The 12,844-nt window shown below is 32.8% G+C and overlaps 1 long non-coding RNA gene across 2 annotated transcripts; it reads left to right on the plus strand.

Moving 5' to 3' along the window:
• Positions 1-259: 259 nt before the first annotated feature.
• LOC138880414 (uncharacterized) lies at positions 260-5,500 on the plus strand. Of its 2 annotated transcripts, none has more exons than XR_011403052.1 (2): positions 260-941; positions 5,231-5,500. It is a non-coding gene; the product is annotated as an uncharacterized lncRNA (long non-coding RNA). The 2 variants fall into 2 exon arrangements; XR_011403053.1 differs by lacking the exon at positions 5,231-5,500 and adding an exon at positions 1,531-1,606.
• Positions 5,501-12,844: the final 7,344 nt, after the last annotated feature.

Raw genomic sequence — 12,844 nt, forward strand, 5'->3', positions numbered from 1 at the left:
TTTTGTGATAATTTAACTTGAATTAATAATTGTTTGAGTCTACATCAGTCGATAAGTTGATCACAATTCCTCGTGGGAACGATACTCTACTTACTACTATATTACTTGTCGATCGCGTGCACTTGCGTGAGTGTTTTGGTCGCAACAAGTATGTTCAACAATGGTTTGATTCTTCTTGTTTCTTACAACGGGGTTGCCCGGTAAGCTTAGAAGTTTTGGCCAGAGTTGTTCACGCGCACGCCCGGTAAGCTTGGTTTATGTTTAGTCAACAATGACATGCCAATTGGAAGAGTTGGTGGAAAGAGTTGGTGTGGATGCTAGGAGGAAGCTTCCTCCTTTGATGTCACTCATGACATCAAGAGGAGGTAGTTTGATGTCACCAATGACATCAAGAGGAGGTCTTTACCTCTATAAATAGATGCACTCCTTCATTTGTAGAAACCATCCCAAAAATAATACAATACATTGTAGTGAGTAGAGAGTTAAGAGAGAAATTCTCTTAAGTGTAATTGGGAACTCTCCCCTTCCTTTGTTAATAATAAAAAAAAGGTAATTGTTCTCTTGTGGACGTAGGATTATTTTGATCCGAACCACGTTAAATCTTGTGTTCTTTCTTTTACGTTTCCGCTAACATGAAGGCTAATGAATCAAAGCATTTTCTCTGCACTACTCACTATATAGTCACTTAGAAACCTTTTGGGTTTGGCGCCCTCTTTAATTCCATCTTCATTAAGTCATAATCCTGTTTAAAAACCAAGCAAAATGAAGATGGAAAATGGTCGACAAAACAGAAATAGAGCAGAGGGTCATGCAACAATTTTTGTCTATTGGAACAGCCACTCCTTGACATTGGGTTGATCAAAGCTTATATCCTGACTATTATTTTAGGGTTACAAATAGTGATCATTTGGTGGATCTCGACGAAAAGTTTCGACGTATTTGTGAGTTAATTCTCCTTCAATCATGCATGCTCGCATTAATATTATTGTTTTTATCTTTCTCTTTTTCAAGAATCAAGTATTTTGGATTTTTTATATTGTCTAAAGTAGCATAGGTTGATTATGTAGAAAAGAGTCTAAATAACTTGTTAATTATAACTAGTTCCGAATTCTCAAATGGAACAAGTTTGCAATTAATATCACAAGAAAATCGATACCCTCGCCTTTAGAGATAAAGACGGACCAAGTATTTGAAAGTCGGGTATGCACTTTTGGATTTAACCAAAATTTGTTTTGTATATAGAGTGTTCACTAGTAATATAACACTATTTGCTAAATACATAAACATATATGTCTGGAATTTTTATCAAACTTTATGGATGCATGTGACCTCTCTCGGTATAGCATATGTCTGCCTTTGTTTGGAGGTAGAGGTGCACATCGCATTGTTGGAAGTCAGAGGGTCCATACTACCTGTCTTACCCTTCGCGCTCCCCGGGACTATAGATTATCCAAGCTATCTTTACCATCTTCCAAAATTCTAAATAATTTACTGATTAAAGGCGACCTCGCTTTATTATGGATGCTTCAGTTAACGAAGATTCAAAGCAAAAGAAGAGCGAGAAAGCACTATGCAAACCACATCATTAATTTATCCAATAGAGAAAGGAAGAGGCATGTGTATTTGCACGACTCCCTGCAAAAATTACAAAAAAGTGATATTTTAAGTATTTTAGTAAGGGCCCGGCTAGGAGGAAGGCGTATCTGTAAAAATTGTACTTATATAGTGTAAAACTTCTTCATACTTTCGATGTATATATCTTGTTTGTACTTTGTACCCTCCCCAACATCCTATGACATTCATGGCCAATTCATACGTTGAAAAAACAGACAAAAAATGATCACTATATGGTTTTACATCTTATTACTTAGTTACTCCCTCCACATCAATTTATGTGGCATATGTAGCTTGATTGGACACCTAGTTAAAGAAAGAATTTAAGATTATTGAAACAGTCTTAAATATGTCATAATTTTAAGGGAGAAGGTCCGAATTTGTCCCTCTAATGTAGTATATTGTTTACATTTGTCCCCTTTTACACTTTTCGTTCAGATCAATCCCTAGCGTTAACAAACTTGATAGAATTTTTCCTAATTCTAACGGTAGCAGCCGACCCCTCAATTAAAGTGCCACGTAGATAGCCAAGTCAGCCCCTATTTTTAAAATGCCTTCATAGTAAATAATTAAACTCACTTAAAATCCCTAAATTTAATAGCCCCACTTCATAGCATCTCCTTCTTCTCCGTAGAAGACCTCCACCATTGAAAAAGCTATGGTTCGTGAAGAGGAATCGGCTGCTCCTTCAAAGAAATCGTTCGGTGCATTAATTTCTTCCATAAATTTCCCTTTTCCCAACTTGCTCTTTTCTTTCTCCTGATTGCCTTCTCCATTTCTTCAGCAATTTTAGAGGTGAAGCTATTTCCAATTAAATGCTAAGTTTCTTCCTCCCTAATTATTTCTCCCCTATTTGGTGGAGTTTATTCTAGATGAGAAATTCTTGTTATGTTTTGCATATTTAACGAGTGTGAGCACGTGATTTTTGTTTACACGACAATTACTCCAAAAGAAATCGAAAAATAAAACAAATGGTCTTGTGGTACAATTTTTTTGGAATTTACTTGGTATTTGTGGTAGTTATTTGTAGTTTGTCTGTGATTGTTTAGTTTTATCAAATAAAAATACAAAAAATATATGTGGCGCGTAAGTTTAGGATATCGTTCTACTATTAGGAATTAATCAAACCATAATTTGGTTTTAAAATGAAAAATCACAAAAAATATGTATTTTTTATTCTATTTGTTGTCATCGTTGATTTTATTTTAATGTTTGAAGTGTGTGATAATTGTTGTTAAGTACTAATTAATATTTGTGTAGTTTTATTTTGATTTTACAATTTAATTAGGAATTGTGTTTAAATTAGAAATTGAAAGAGGGAAAAAGAAAGGAGTTCAAAATTGAAGAAATTCGGATTTGGGCTTAAATTTGAGACCCAGAATCAGACCCAATTCATTTCATGACCCAATCCGGTTCCCTGATCTCTATGGCCTCACCAAACGACGTCGGTTAATGCCTATCAGATCAGGACCGTTGATCAAACATATCTAACAGTCCAATTCAACCCCCATTTTAAACCAAACGACGCCGTATAAGGATATTCAATCGGAGTCGTTCATCCCTTCCAATCTAACGGCTCCCAAGCTTTCCCCAGATACCCGACCCACTGATACCCGGATTGACCCATCCCCAATATTAAACCAAACGACGTCGTCTCTTTAAGTTGAGAGATCAAGGCCGTTGATCATCAATAATCCAACGGCCAAAATTCAACCCCCCGTCCCGTATATAAGCCTTCCCATCTCACCCTCGCGCCCTAAGCAAGACCCCCCCCCCTTCCCTCGTCTTCGTCTCTTTCAGAGACTGAACCCAAACACCCTTAGAACCCTAGCGCTGCCCCTCCATTCCCCCACCTGAAACCCGGCGGCAACGATGCCGGTGACCACCAGACTAACACCCCTAGTGCACCTCGACCCCCTGGACACAGATCTACAAACCGTTGGTCTCGAATCTTCCTCCATCGTCTCGAATCTTCATTTGAAGATTCGAGCCGGACCCCAACCTATGCCAACCCCCCCCCCAATCCATACCAGGTACCCCCCTGACCTCCCTCGTGACCAAACCAAGCTTGGTTTGGTCCAAATCTAACCAGAAAACCCCAAGTCCCTAATCAGCCTTAAGAACCCTAGAAATCCAGAATCTGAGGGTTTTGTCCAATTAAACGAGAGGGTTGGGGTCTAATAGACCTTAATCGAAGTGTTCTCAGTTGAGAACACTTCGATTAAAGTCCGTTCAACCCCAAAAGAGGTTCGATTCAAAATCCGAGACAGGGTCGTCTGATTTTCAATTCTTTAAGGTATTTCTTTTTCTTTTCCTTGTCAGTTCCATGTTGTTTATTTTGTTAATGTTTGTTCATGTGTTTAAATGTCAGTTCGATTTGTTTTCATTTTGTGTCGACTATTCTGTCCATCTCACCCAGATCTTTATTTGGTCGAATTTGTTTCTGTGTGTTTATTGCGTGTAATTACTGTTGATGTAATCGAGTCGAATAAGTTCCGTCGATCAGTTAAGTTTTCCACAAATCCCCGTGCCTATCAACATAAAATCATATTTGTGCATGTTCAAGTTTGGTTATCTCCTATGGTTTGTGCGTGCTGTAATTCACATGGTCGATTCGATATATGTCGTCGATTAGTTTCAGCTTTGAATGGTAATAATTTGACGCACGTTGTTTGATTTCTGTTGAAGCGTTGTTTGAATCCAATTACGAATTGAGTATAGCTGCTTATAGTTTGTCAGTTTGAATCAAGAACCACTTAAGAATTGGTTATAGCTGCAATTTTAATGAAAATTTTAGAGTTTAAGTTAAGTGGACTGCCAGTTGAGTATGGGTGAACCATTAGAATAATTTATAGTGCAAATACACCTTGGCTGACATCTTTAAAGATGGAAAGTCAGATGTAGGATGAGTTTCAATAATAAAAGGCTGAAAATGCACATGAGAATAGTAGTGGAACCTGTTGTACAGTAGGATATCCACTGCATTTTTTTGAATTTCAGCAGATTTAAAGTAGAAAAAAAAACTCATGCCTAGACAATCCTAAATGGAGAGACAGCCTTGAGGGCTTATTTTAAGCCCTGGGCAACCTGTCTTTGAAGGAGGTTCTTCCCTTCTATAGGGATATAAAAGGAGACCAAGAGTTTTCAGAAAGGGGGATCAATCAAAAAATAGAGAGGGGGATTGGAAAGAAACCAGAAAACAGACAGAAGAGTTTAAAAACAGAACTGAAGTGGGGGAACAAGAGTTTAAAATCAGAAAAAAAAGAGAATTTTCGAGGACTTTAGTGTCTTAAAGCTAGGTTTTCACAACAAAGAGCTTCAATTTGTTTTCTGCTCAAATATTCAAAGAATCAGAAATCACTGTTTTATTGCCTCTGCCTGTGATCTTTTGGTACTGCTGGACTTTCATTTAGCAGCTTGTTTTGCCTGCTGATTTTTCGAGCACTGTTTCTTCAAGCTACTGCCTTTTTTTGCTTGGTTTAATCTGTCCTTGAGATTTCTGCTGCTGTCACTACTGGTTTTATTGGTTCTGCTGTGTTGTCGAACATACTGTTGTTGTGTGTATGCTACTACTGCTCCTGCTGACCCCTTCTCTCTTCTTGTGTCCAATATCCAGGTATACACTTAAATTTCACACTGATGTAATAGTAACAATGAGTATGAAATGAAAGACGCAAAGAATTTTCAATCATTTGGTGTTGTAGCTATAGTCTTATAAAGTGTTAGTAGATTTGTGTAATTCTTTAGGTTGTAACTCAATAGGAAAATACATTAGGTAGCTTTGTGCTTAATTGAAACTTAGTTTGTTTAAGTACTGTGATTTATAGTTGTTTAGTTGTATGTATGACATAATTATGTAATTTGTGGAATGCACGAGTAGTTAGTATATCGGTAACTAGACTTCATCTTTAGTTATATTTTGTACGTACAGGGCAGATTGCTTCTAACCTTGCCCAAACACAATATAACTTTTAATCATTTGAGTTAACTATGTCAAAATCGGATTCCATTAGGCAGTTTATAGGACAACGCTTGAACCCCATTAGTAGCATCCTCTAGTAGTTAATTCCGTTAATCTCACAAAAAAAATAAGTTAGTTTAAATTCAACTTGAAGAACGTTTAGCACGAGTTTAGCATTTTATCAATCTTGTATGCAATTTTTTTATCAAATTAAAAGTATGTTCGCTCATGGAATAAGGCATGAAATAATTCCCCCGTCTCACAAATAATTAATCTGATAATTAACAAGAGGCCGGAGCTGGCCAAGCATGTAATTTAATTAGCGTATATTTTCTTTATTTCATTTTTAGAGACAAGCATAATAGAAAATGTAGTCGCTTTAGGATATCCTTAAAAAATAAATGAGACGAGCCTTGCCAAATAAAATGCACAAATCGCGGGGCCCTCATAAATGTATACTTAGAACTTGGGATGGACTGTCTAGTGAACTTCACTGCCTTCCCTAAAGATAATTACGCGTTAGACTCTTTAGGCGCGATTTTAATTAAAATACCTTCTTAAGTTCGGGTGCGCATTTATGTGACCCAAATCCAAATCTCAACGCAGTTGGAATGTATTAACAACCACGGGCGCATTGATTGTAACGTGGTTCGAAATGCATTTTCACGACATTGCAATTCTATAAAAAAACGGTTTAAACCTAATAAAAGCACACAAGTTATAACATGTATTAAAATCAGATATTTAGCCATTATAACAATTTAAGCGATCATGCTAGAACCACGGGGTTCGGGGTTGCCTAACACCTCCCCTCGGGTCAACAGAATTCCTTACTTAGAATTTCTGGTTCGCAGACTTCATTTGGAAAGTCGAAAATTTCCTCGATTTGGGATTCAAGATAAACTGGTGACTTGGGACACCAAAAGCCAAACCTTTCCCAAGTGGCGACTCTGAATTAAACTCATTTCGAATATTGTCACTTAAATTGGAAAAACTCCCTCGCGCATTTACTCTTCGGGGCGGGCGCGCAAAAAGGAGGTGTGACAACGAGTTGATTCAATCTGATGCTAATTATTTCTTTTGTAATTGATTTTTCCAATGTGTCTTGGATGGAAAATATGATGACCTTTCAGAGCAGTCATCTATATGGTTGATGAAATTGACGAGGCCATTTCCAAAGAATCTGTAGCTTAGATTATGAACTCCATTGACTTTCTTTCATTCAACCGCCACTGGCTTCTGTTCTCATAAACGGTTGGACCTGTAAATGAAGCACCATCTTTTATGAATGCATACTCTGTGGTTGCGAAAGAGCTTTAATGGAGAGGGTGAATATGGAGGGTACTCTGTGTGTAGTGTTCTCAGGTGATGATTTTGAGAAAAATCGTTTGATGGATGTGTGATGCCTTTTCAGATGTGGAGGTGGTGATTTTGGAATTTGTATTCCCGGCGATGATAGTGCGGCAAAGGGATGGGAATAGTTTAAGGAGATGGGGCGGGGATTGTTTGAAACTTTTTGTGGGACCCTTAAAAATTGCTGACATTGACAATTTAATTGAGGGGTCAGCAACCACAGTGGAGGATTGTTAGGGTTAGGGACAATTCTAACAAGTTTGTTAACGGTAGGGGTTAATCTGAACGAAAAGTATAATGGGGACAAATGTAAACAATATACTATAGTAGAGGGACAAATTCGAACCTTTTCCATCATTTTTATGCGCCTATAAAAGCTCACTAAAGGTAAAGTGAGAAGTTTAACTTCAATTATTTTTAAATTTTAAAAATAGGCCATTTTTTATGGAATAAACTAAAAGAGAAATATCGCCACATAAATTTAGAGTATTTTGTATCCTAAAAACTAAGGCAGAAACAAATCTGGTGACGAGTATTCAACATGATTTTGCAGTAACTATATTATCTTCATATATATATATATATGAAGATATTTGTCTCATATTTATTAGTTTAGCGTAAACACTCGATGCAGGTAAATTTTAACTGGAAAAAAAAAATACTGCACTTAAGTAACACGGTAAAATTGTAACTACTAGAATGTAGCTCCTCTAACATGTTATTTTTGTTATATCAATTTGCCTTCTTGTTTCACTTCTTTTCCTTTGTTTTTTGAAAAAATCTCACTTTATACCTATTAATTCCAAAATATTTACCCTTTATTATCTAGGCCAAAACTATTTACTACTCCTACCTATGAGGCCCAAACTATTTACCCGATTATTTAGACACCCAACAAACAAACTCAAGCATTAGCAGACCAAACTAACTGAAAAATTGCCTACGCAAATATAGACGAATTTAGGATTTTAAATTAGTGAATGAAGATTACCATTACATAAATTAATCCACCTGGGGAAAGTAAAAAACATAGTCGTACCTTAGCAGAATTGTTAGTAGCGGAAGGATCAGAGTGGGAGCCATTAGAGGGGTCGTGATGGGGAAAATTTTCGTAGGAACACAGAATATCATAACAAATTACAAGTAAGTCAAGAACTAGCAAACAAGAAAATAATTCAAGGACCTGGAGTTACTAAAATTAAGACCAAGCCTTCTTTAATCTTGGGTCTTCACCCAAATTTCTCTGCTCCTTTAAAATAAACAGAGAAATTCTGCCCCACTTTTTATTGATTGTTCTCTCCCTAGCTCTTGCTCTTGCCTTGATTTAAAAATTTTATTTTGAAGATTTCTTGTTTGATTCAAAGTAAGTGCTGTTAAATATTGCTTATAATACCTTCTAAAAGTTCATACTAAAATTTGATAGCATTTGGAGTTGATTTAAGGTGATTGAGTTGGAAATTTCAGCTGAAAATCGAAAAAGAACACAGCTACCCAATAGTATACTGCTACGATATACAATATACTGTTGGAGTATATAACTATACTGCAACAGTATACTATTATAGTTTACAATATACTGCAACAGTATATTTTAATAATCGAAGAAGAACACAGTTACCTAATAGTATACCGCTACAATATACAATATACTATAGGAGTATATAGTTATACTGCAGCAGTATACTATATAGTATGCAATATATTGTAATAGTATACTGTATGATATGAAATATATTGTAATAGTATACAATATACTATAATAGTATATTTATTACCCGTAAATTCACTTGTCTTTTCCCTTTTAATTTGCTTTAAGCTTTTACCCAGCGTGAGGGGCAAATTGAAAATGCAAAAAAAAAAATTAAAAAATTATAGTATGTTATATAATATAACGGTATACTCTTACAATTAGATCCTTTTAGAATTTTTTGAAATTTTTATTGACATCTGATATTATTTCAGTTTAATAATTGAATTATCTTTTTTTAACTCTTTGCGTACAATTGTATACCCTGTTGGTATAACTATATACTATACTGGTATCATATGTTAGTTAATATTTTTTTATTGTATTAGCTACATTTAATTGGTACACAATTTGATTTTTCTTTAGTAATAATAATAAAAAAAATAATGAAAACAGTAAATAAAATTAGATTATGAAGAGAAAAAGAATATATGCAAAAGAAGTTAAATGAAATTAGAAAAGGAAAAAAGAAAAAAAAAATAAGAAGAAAACGAGAAAAAAGAAAAGGAGAAAAGAAAAAAAAAAAGAAAAAAGAAGCATAGAAATAAAAAAGAATTGGAGAATAAAGAAAAAATTCTCCACAAAAACTACTATAGGTAGGAAATGTAATTAGTTTATGGGTAGAAAAATAAATGAGTAGACAAGGATAAATAATTTTATTTTTATGGGTAACTGTGTCAAAATCCCTTATTTTGGTCTTTCCTTTCTCTTTTATCTTTCTCCAGAAAATGATAATTTTCTCCAATCAAGAAAGTAACTTTGTCAACTTTTCTTTGGTGTACTAAATGTCATATACAGGCAACAGAATGATAAAGAAAAGAGAGTGCGGAATCAAAATGTGGTTCTTTTGGACTTAGAGAATTAAAATGTGTGAAAAAATAAATTGGTGATCATTTTATATATAACGCCCTTTTAAAGGGCGCTATATGTATAAAGCATTTTTGAAAAGCGCTATATGTATAAAGCCTTTTTGAAAGGCTCTCTATATATATTATGTGGGCTCACCAATAATTTTTCTGGGCTTAACTGACTAGTTTAAGTGATTTTTACCTTCCTATACCACATAGGAAACCTTATTACCCTCAATGTTTAAGGTTTGATTTAATTACAAACCCGTATACCAAATTATCAATCCTATAACATACTTAATTAAGGGTCTAATTAATGGGCGGTTTTTACTCCTTAATTAAAGGTATCCATATATCTCACGTTTTTCTCTCCCCTTAATTCCTAAGATCTGACCAGCGTCGTTTTCCCCCCTCCCATTTCTTTCTCTTCTCCATTCCTTTTTTTTCTCAAAAAATACAGAGATGAGACCCATTGAGTATAATCAGATTTTTAGCTAAAGAGATTCAATATGAAACCCATTGTTTCGGTTATTGTAATTTCTGGTAATTGTCAGATATTGTTCTGAATTTTAACAACTACGAGATCGAGAGTAGATGTATGACACAGAAGACTTCCTCAATCGATCAATCAACTCAACAATTCTCAATTGTAAATTTGTGGGGTAGCCATATGAATCTTCTGTAACCTCCAGCTCCATTTTGTCTATATTATTTCAATATTAAATAAATTATTTTTTTTAGGCAATTTAGAGGTCCTTTAAAGATAGAGATTCTTCAAGTGTCACACTTATCCGGCATTGACACACAAGTTCTTGAGCAAACTAGAAAAAAACTTAGGTTAACAAACATCTGACCCAATATAAATGTGACAATGTGGGTGCAATTGTAGTTTATTTGTAGTTTTTTGTAGAAATTTTGTAGATGAAGAGCAAATTTTGTTGTCAACATTTTTTTCCACATAAGATTGTAGTTTAATTGTAGTATAAATGTAGTAATTTTGTAGATACCCTTAAAAACAATACAACTTTATACAATACTTAAACTGATTTGTAGTTTATTTGTAGAAATTTTGTAGATAAAGAGAAAATTTTGTAGTCATATTTTTTTTCAATATAGATTGCAGTTTAATTGTAGTATAAATATAGTAATTTGTAGATACCATTAAAACAATATTGCTTTATACATACTTAAACTGATTTGTAGTTTCTTTGTAGATTTTTTGTAGAAAACTTGTAGATTAGGAGAAAATTTTATAGTCAATATTTTTTTTCAATATAGATTGCAGTTTAATTGTAGTATAAATATAGTAATTTGTAGATACCATTAAAACAATATTGTTTTATACATACTTAAACTTATTTGTAGTTTCTTTGTAGATTTTTTGTAGAAAATTTGTAGATTAGGAGAAAATTTTGTAGTCAATATTTTTTTTCAATATAGATTGCAGTTTAATTGTAGTATAAATATAGTAATTTGTAGATACCATTAAAACAATATTGTTTTATACATACTTAAACTGATTTGTAGTTTCTTTGTAGATTTTTTGTAGAAAATTTGTAGATTAGGAGAAAATTTTGTAGTCAATATTTTTTTTTTCATTATAGATTGCAGTTTAATTGTAGTATAAATATAGTAATTTGTAGATACCATTAAAATAGTATTGCTTTATACATACTTAAACTGATTTATAGTTTATTTGTAGATTTTTTGTAGAAAATTTGTTGACCCAAGCGCATCAGCTCACTCCCGTCAAGAACAAGAGCTCCTCCCTTCGAATAGTTGATGAAAACAGAGCCTTGCATATTTAAATATGCTCAGCCATTCCTAAAAGAAAAAAGAGGAGAACCAAATCAAAAAGACCCTGAGCTTTAGAAAGGGAAGACTGGTATATACTTAGAGAAACAGAAATACGTGAAAAATGAGGAAAGAGAAGCCTGCAGAAAAAGGAGGAACAAATCTGATTTGAATATGAAAAAATATTTGGTCTCAAATTTTTAGGCGCCTAATTTGGAAGGAATAAGCTATTCAAATATTTGTCCCAGATTTGTAGGCGCCTAATTTGGAAGGAATCAACTCTTAATATTGGGTATTTAATAAATGGTATAAATTTTGTAGGAAAAATATAAACATGGCGGGTAATAATGGAAATATGCACATTTTTAGTAATAAAGTTTCATATATGGTATAGATAGGAAAAAAATCCCCTAGTTTAATTACTAGCATTTTTATGATGTTTTTATTTCATGTATAATATTATTTTTTCATCAATGTTAGCATTTATTTCTTTTTGATTTTTAAAATAAATATTTTTTTCATTTTACGTGGTAATTTGCTATATGACATGCATTTATTATTTTTATTATCATTAGTTATATACATACATGGCTTACGTTAAACAATATTTCATTATTTAAGGGAATTTTTTCAAATGAACTAATAATATTAAACATAATAAGAAAACATTAGCTAAAATCATTTTTTTATATACTAATTGACGTTGCAATAATGATTCATATGTATAAGAAATACTAAAAATGTAGTTACATACTTAATTATTTATGTGTCACCATTAATGATTAATTGAACATTATTATCAAAACAAATAACTTTTCAAATTTATATTCTTAAATTATTCACAATTTTATCTCCAGCACTGTTTTATATTAATAATAATACATAAAAATATAATTCTCACCATAAATAATTTATGCTACATGCTTTGTATGACCTTGTAAGTATTTATTTATTGTCAGGCTCTACATCTATGCATAATTATACGTACTACATCTTTCCTGCGATTACCTTATGCACAGTATTATGAACTATTGGTGCGGTGAATGTGGATTAGATATTTGATGTTAATAGTAAAAGAAATTATAGATAGCGAAAAAAAAAACATAATATGATGTTTTAAATATTTATAAAGTTGTATTTATTAGATGTTATTGTGAAAAAAAATGTCTCCAGTGATGTTAAGTAATTATCAGTTATTATCACTTTATTTCAAATACCTAGTGTTATGTATGTGTATTTTATGTAAAAATTAATTCTTATTATTTATTATATCAAAAAATATAATATACTATATTAATATACTATTAATTATATTATTTTAATGAATAGATATAAAATACTTTATTGCCATTCACAGAAATTTTTAATATGAAGCTTTATTAAAATCTTTCATTAATTGCTATGCAATACGAGTCAAAAAAAAAAAAAAATCTAACTACTTATGTCGGTATAATAATGTTTGCTTAATATAAATATATACTATGTTAATTAGTAATAGTATGTTAAAATTTGCAATAGTATATCATT

Source organism: Nicotiana sylvestris, chromosome 10 (genome assembly GCF_000393655.2).
Source record: "Nicotiana sylvestris chromosome 10, ASM39365v2, whole genome shotgun sequence".
NCBI lineage: Eukaryota > Viridiplantae > Streptophyta > Magnoliopsida > Solanales > Solanaceae > Nicotiana > Nicotiana sylvestris.